We start from the raw sequence: 6,000 nt of genomic DNA, 5'->3' as shown, positions 1-6,000 counted from the left end.
GCGGCATCTGCAGCGCCGACATGAGTATTCCTAGGAATAACTGTGTAATTTCTGACGATCTACCGGTAATACTATTTATACTGCAGCAATTCGCAGAGAGCGAAATACTGAAAAAAGAAGAAAAACAAAAAAAAATTGAAGACCAGCCGTATAACATTCGCTTTGTTGGCTTTCATGCTCTTATCGGATTGTTGTTGTAATAATGGCGATTTTGAGTTTTATACCCGCAAAAAAAACAACGTTTCAATTCCACCGTGACTGACTATGCACTCCAGAAAAAATCTTCCAAGTCGGGAATTTTGACCAATCAAAATTTTGATGACTTTTAATGGCTTCCCGTGGCCTCAGCTTTTAAGCCACAAAGTCTCAAATTGCTCAGTAACGTTTAATAAAGGTCTCTGATGTCCAATTTGCCCTTTGGGGTGATGCCAACCAAATATAAAGAATTTTACAACCTCGGTATTTCGCTGTAAAATTGCGGGATTTTCCCGGCGCGGCGGGTCCTAACGGAATTTTGCGTATTTGTAGGCATTGGAGTTATTATTTCAAGAAATAAATCCCACCACGTTTCTTACACTATGATAGGCTATCAGTGGATGAAATATGAACAATTTCTATTTTTCATCTTGTGCCACCTCTCGCTGGGTCTTGTGGACATTCCCTCTCAAGCAGTGAAAGTCGGAATAGTCAGGAGAGAGTCGACTATACAATGCCCTACTACCGAATGAACAAGATCTTTAAAATAACGTATAAGATGCCAGCAAATTAAAGTAACTAATCGAGGAAATGCGAAGTTAGCAAGTCAGTGTTAGAGTGGTTTTCCATAGTGTTGTAAAATCAAAATCAAGTAACTAATCCCAAGCCAATCACGTTCTGGAGGAAACATACGCTTCACTTTTGGCCTGGAACTGATAAGCGCTGTAGGTGGCGACCGCCGCTTACGGTGAGCGGCCACTTTGTAAATAATCCTTTTGTTTCTCAGTCAAGTAAAGTTTCAAGGGCTCTCTCGTAGGCGACCACTACTCAAATTTCTTAAGCACCACGCCAGAAATTTGACACATTCTTTTTTTTCTGTTTCCGGTAAGCGACCACCAAAGATGGGCTCCAAACGCACCCGACATTTGGTTCAAGAAAGGGTTGAACGCATGTTGCAGCAAATGTTGAAACCGCTTAAACGGGCCTTAAGACTACGTGAAAAAGATAAATCTAAAGATTATTTGCGAAGTTGCTGCTAATCCGCAAAAATCTCTTATAACAAATGTTTCTTTGGCGCGGTCGATGTCGATGCTAAACCTCCTACAGGGTTGGACACGCTAAATTACTTCGGACAGCTTGGGTCCGCCAGTCTTACAACCCTCGATACGTTACCCTTTCGTTCCTGAGCGATCCACCCACTGACGAGTTCAACCGTCTGGCGTTAGCCAGAGTAGAATCGATAAAGACGCTATTGGAGTTAAAGGGTTAAGTCGGACTCATGAAAACAAATCGTCAAGAGAAAAATGAGCAATGAACGTGTTTCAAATGACCAAGTAGGAAAAAACGCGTGTTGCCAAGGTAACATAGTTTCGATGAACAAGGAACTACCGTGCCAAATAGTTAGGAAAGAAGCGAAAGGTTGCACTTGCTTACCTAATTCCGCGTCCGTTTAAGAAGATTATGATACACCGTTGAGCTTATTCAGTTTGCATGTATTTGCTTGTCATGACGAAGCTTGATGATTTTGCTAAACAAGTACCTGAGTTGTACTCGCTCGTATATAAATCTAATTTGTTTTTAAATTTTAGGAACTCCTCCAGAATGCACGACGTCGTACTCAAATTTAAGTTCCGCTACTAGCAATGTCAATTATTCTTCTACAACTTCTGGTTGTGAGTCGCACTTATCGGGATGGTACCGGTTTGTTCGCGATGGTGGTCGCGCCATGCCGGACAGCTGCGTTGAAGGTAGCCGTTTTGATGCCTCTGGTGCTGGCTGGATAAACGGAAACCATCCAACGGTGGCTGAAGGGGCGGTGAGCAGAAAAGTTTGCTTTAGCCATAGCAGCGATTGTTGCTATTGGAGCAATACAATCAGAGTCCGTAATTGCAGTGGATTCTATGTGTACGAGTTGTCCGGCACGCCTAGTTGCAATTTGAGATACTGCGGCACAAACTTGGGTGAGTGATCTATGTGTCATGTTTAGCATTATCATTATTGTCATTGTTATTGCGTTGGATGATGCATCTGAATCGTATTTCTTTCGAACCAAAATGTCCTGGCTTCTGTTTATTTCGTCAGTGTAACAGGTGAACATTTTGAAAAGATGAAAGGGACAAAAAATAGTGTCACTGACAACTGGCACTGAAGAGAAGTGGCGTAAGGCGAAACGAGTTGGAAAATCACAGTCTAAGAGTTCCTTACGAAAACAAGTAGTTTAGTCTTAATAGGGATATCGTCAAGAAGCACCGTCTAATATTAAGCACCAAGAAAGGATGAGGTAAGAGAACATATTCGTGTGCCACCTGATAATTATTTTCAAGCTACTTTTTAATTTCGCGCCACGCGTGGAGACTATTTTTAACCTGACCCCTATAACCTTGTGGTTCTTATTTTACAAGACAGACCAACCGGAATCCGCTCTTTAAAAATTATCAAGGATAGAGGGCCATGTATGGGGAATATGGTCTCTTACCTCATCCTCTCCTGTAAGCATAGATCTCTGTTTAAAGCTGAAATGCATATGTGTTTCCGCTCACTTACAGTTTCCGGGACTGTTCCGACCGAGTGCAGCTCACAAGGGTACACAGCACTCGGCGAAGCCAGCAGATATTGGTTGAGTAACAATCACAATGCATCTTGCGATCAGTCAGTGATAGTCACTGATAACTGGTACCGCTTCAGTGGATCTGCTGGAGTAATGATGGCATCACACTGCTTACCAAGAGAAACCTGCAATGCTATCACGGTCGCTTGGATATCAGGCTCTCATCCCAGTGCTCTGTTCGAGGTGAACTGGCCCTCGGTATGCTGGCACAAAGCAGGTGGTTGCTGTGACGGGACATATGAGACTTCGATTCGAAACTGCAGTGAATTTTACGTTTATCGCTTACGGAAACCGATTTCGTGTTATATGCGCTATTGTGGTGTTAACGGTAAGGCTCGCACTAAAATCGTGAAATTTTAAGATTTCATCTGTGTCCATGGTAAGAGACGTTAGGTACAGCTGACGTTGGTAAGAGTAGACATCTCCGAAATAAAGTAAAATCAACCCGTGTAAATATTGAAGCACACGTATTGAAGCACACGTATCGTTATAATCTTTTCATATCCAGCAATAAGCAACGCTAGAGTGATATTTAAATTTGTACAGGTTCTAATGACGGTTGTACTGCCAGCCCCGGTTCAAACACTTGCATCTGTTCATCTGGCTATGAAGGGGTTCCATGTAAAGGTTAGTGAACCCGTTTCTTGAAAGCTCCGAAACTTTTGGGGTGTATTTCGGGTGGTACAATTCCTTCCATATCTTCACAGGGAAGACGTTATGAACCAGTTAAACTACATCAGACCATTAAAAAATAAATAAATAAATAAATAAATAAAAGACGAATAATTCTTAACTTGGACGAAGTGCATGGTCGGAAATGTTTAGTTATTAAAATTACAGGAGTAACGAAGAATTATGAAACACTGCTGGAGGTCATGTTAACCTACAAACCAAAAGACCAATGATCAATGATCATTCGTGGTGTATAAAGTGTTGACAGACGAAGTGAAGTACTGGTTAGTACAATAAAAAAGTTACCCCAAGAGTTGCAAAAAAGGTTGACGGAGGTCTTTCTAGTGAAAACTTCAGTCTTGGGATATTGGAGTCAGTAGATGAAAAAATAGTTATTGCATATTGGCGGGAACATATACTATTCACGAGCAACTGCGAACAAGAAAAAAGTCAAAACGAAAGTGAAGGCCATCGGGTATAGAAGGCTTGCGATAAATTGGGAAACTTATTTACTCTGATATAAAGCCTTCAACTCCGGGGTAAGTACACTTTGGCTGAACAAACGTCCACTCAATCTCTCCATCAGTAGTCACGACGCCTGCAAATTTATAATTACAGAGTTTAAAAACTCCATAACGGCAACTGTGTTTTTTTCTTATTTGTCTTGACAGATAAAGACGAATGTGTTGACGGTTCTCATTCTTGTTCTACGTATGCCAATTGCACGAATACTGTGGGCTCGTTCAGTTGTACCTGCAAGGCCGGATACAGTGGCGATGGCGTAAGCTGTACCAGTAAGTTGTTCTGATGATGACATCGTAAGGTTATGATCAAGAAAAGACAATGCTACAACATTTAAACCCTGCAACTACCACGAGTGACGTCAATGATGGACTAAGGGGAGACTTGTGGGAGTCAAAGGGACTAATGGGTTAATAGGGTAGATGGCCATCGCAAAGAGCTTCAAACCGGCTGCCGCCTCGAGCAAGTAGCCTTGCACTAGAGCACCCGAAACATAAAAATTTCAATCTCGCTTCGCGACCTATTTAGCTTCTCTACGAATCTGATAAAGCATAGTTCACACCAGGATCGATCGTGATCGTATTCGGAATCGAAATCTCATTCGAAAGGAGCGTTAAAACCTCGTGCTTGCAAGCACATTCGAGTAAGGGCGTCGGAAATGTAGTGTATTCTAATCGTTGAAAGAGCTTTCGTGTAATCATAGGATCAACTTTCCTTTTCCTTACGATTACGCGAAAGTGGATGAAAAGGAAGATGCCAAACGTTTGATGAAAGAAGCACTGAAAATGTTTTACGGCATGGGAAATCAGATCAAAGAACTGCCGTTCAACAGCTGTGAGGTATTGGATTTTCTACATCGCCATCAAGATGATTTTCCAGAGTCCGAATTCCCTCGTCAAGAAGTTTGTGACGATGTCTAAAACGATACGTCCATGCTCAAAGAAATAGCCAGCCACATGACAAACAAAACCGAAATTTTTTGTCTCAGTTGGAGAGGGGGATATAAGGAGTCTGGTGTGGTTAAGTCTGTAGTAGCCAATGTAGCAAGAGGATAAAGGGAGCAACTTTCGTGCGGACCCAAATGCTGAAAATATTTTCTTTGTAGAAGATTTTGATTTACAGGCTAATGCCTATGTCAAACGAGGTAGTATAGTCCATGAGAGTTTGAGAAAGTCGTCGCCCTTGACTATCATCAGCTGTCGTTCGCAAACCGAACCGTTTAATGATGGTCGACAACATTTAAGACGATTGAAATAAGCTTCTTGGTCCAGGCCCTACGCTGCCCTGAGAAATGAAAATATCGGCCATCATCGACTATCGTTAAATAAACGTAGTAATCATAGTAGGAGGTGATAATCGATGACAATATTAGCCTGTGTACAGCCGCCCCCTCCCCTCAGAAAAAAAGGGGGAGGAGGCCCCCCCTCCCCCGGGGGTACTCCCTTATATGGGCTACATAAGTATGTGCGACCCCAAAGGGTATGGCTTTTTAGTCGTTTTGGTCTGAAATAGGGTATCGATTTTGACCATTTTGGTCTGACTTAAGTCTTGAATTGGATATGTTTTTAGCAGAAGCTTCTTCTTTATCATTAGGCGGTAAGACCATCACCAAAAGCCCTTCTCACATCATTAAGCCAACCGTGTAACAACTCAAATAGGGTATCGAATTTTCGGTCAGGTCTGAAATAGGGTTGGAAAAATCGCAGATTTTGGTCTGAAATAGGATAAAGATTTTCAGGAAGCGGGCCACACACCCCCACCAAAATTTTCTGGGAGTACCCCTCCCCCCCCCCCCCGGGGACTGCGGAGGCGGCTGTACACGGGCTGCGACAATGTATGATTGAAAGTTTCAACTATCATTACCTACCGTAAATATCCGTTGTAACCCTCACTCCGTAACGAATGCCTCGTGTCCAATAGACAACTTGTTCAAATCAGTATTTGGTGTTATATAATAAGCTCAATAATGCATGCATTTTGATTGGTTCTAACCAATGATATAT

This window comes from Montipora capricornis, chromosome 4 (assembly GCF_036669925.1).
Source record: "Montipora capricornis isolate CH-2021 chromosome 4, ASM3666992v2, whole genome shotgun sequence".
Taxonomy (NCBI): Eukaryota; Metazoa; Cnidaria; class Anthozoa; order Scleractinia; family Acroporidae; genus Montipora; species Montipora capricornis.
Note: the sequence above shows the minus strand (reverse complement) of the source record.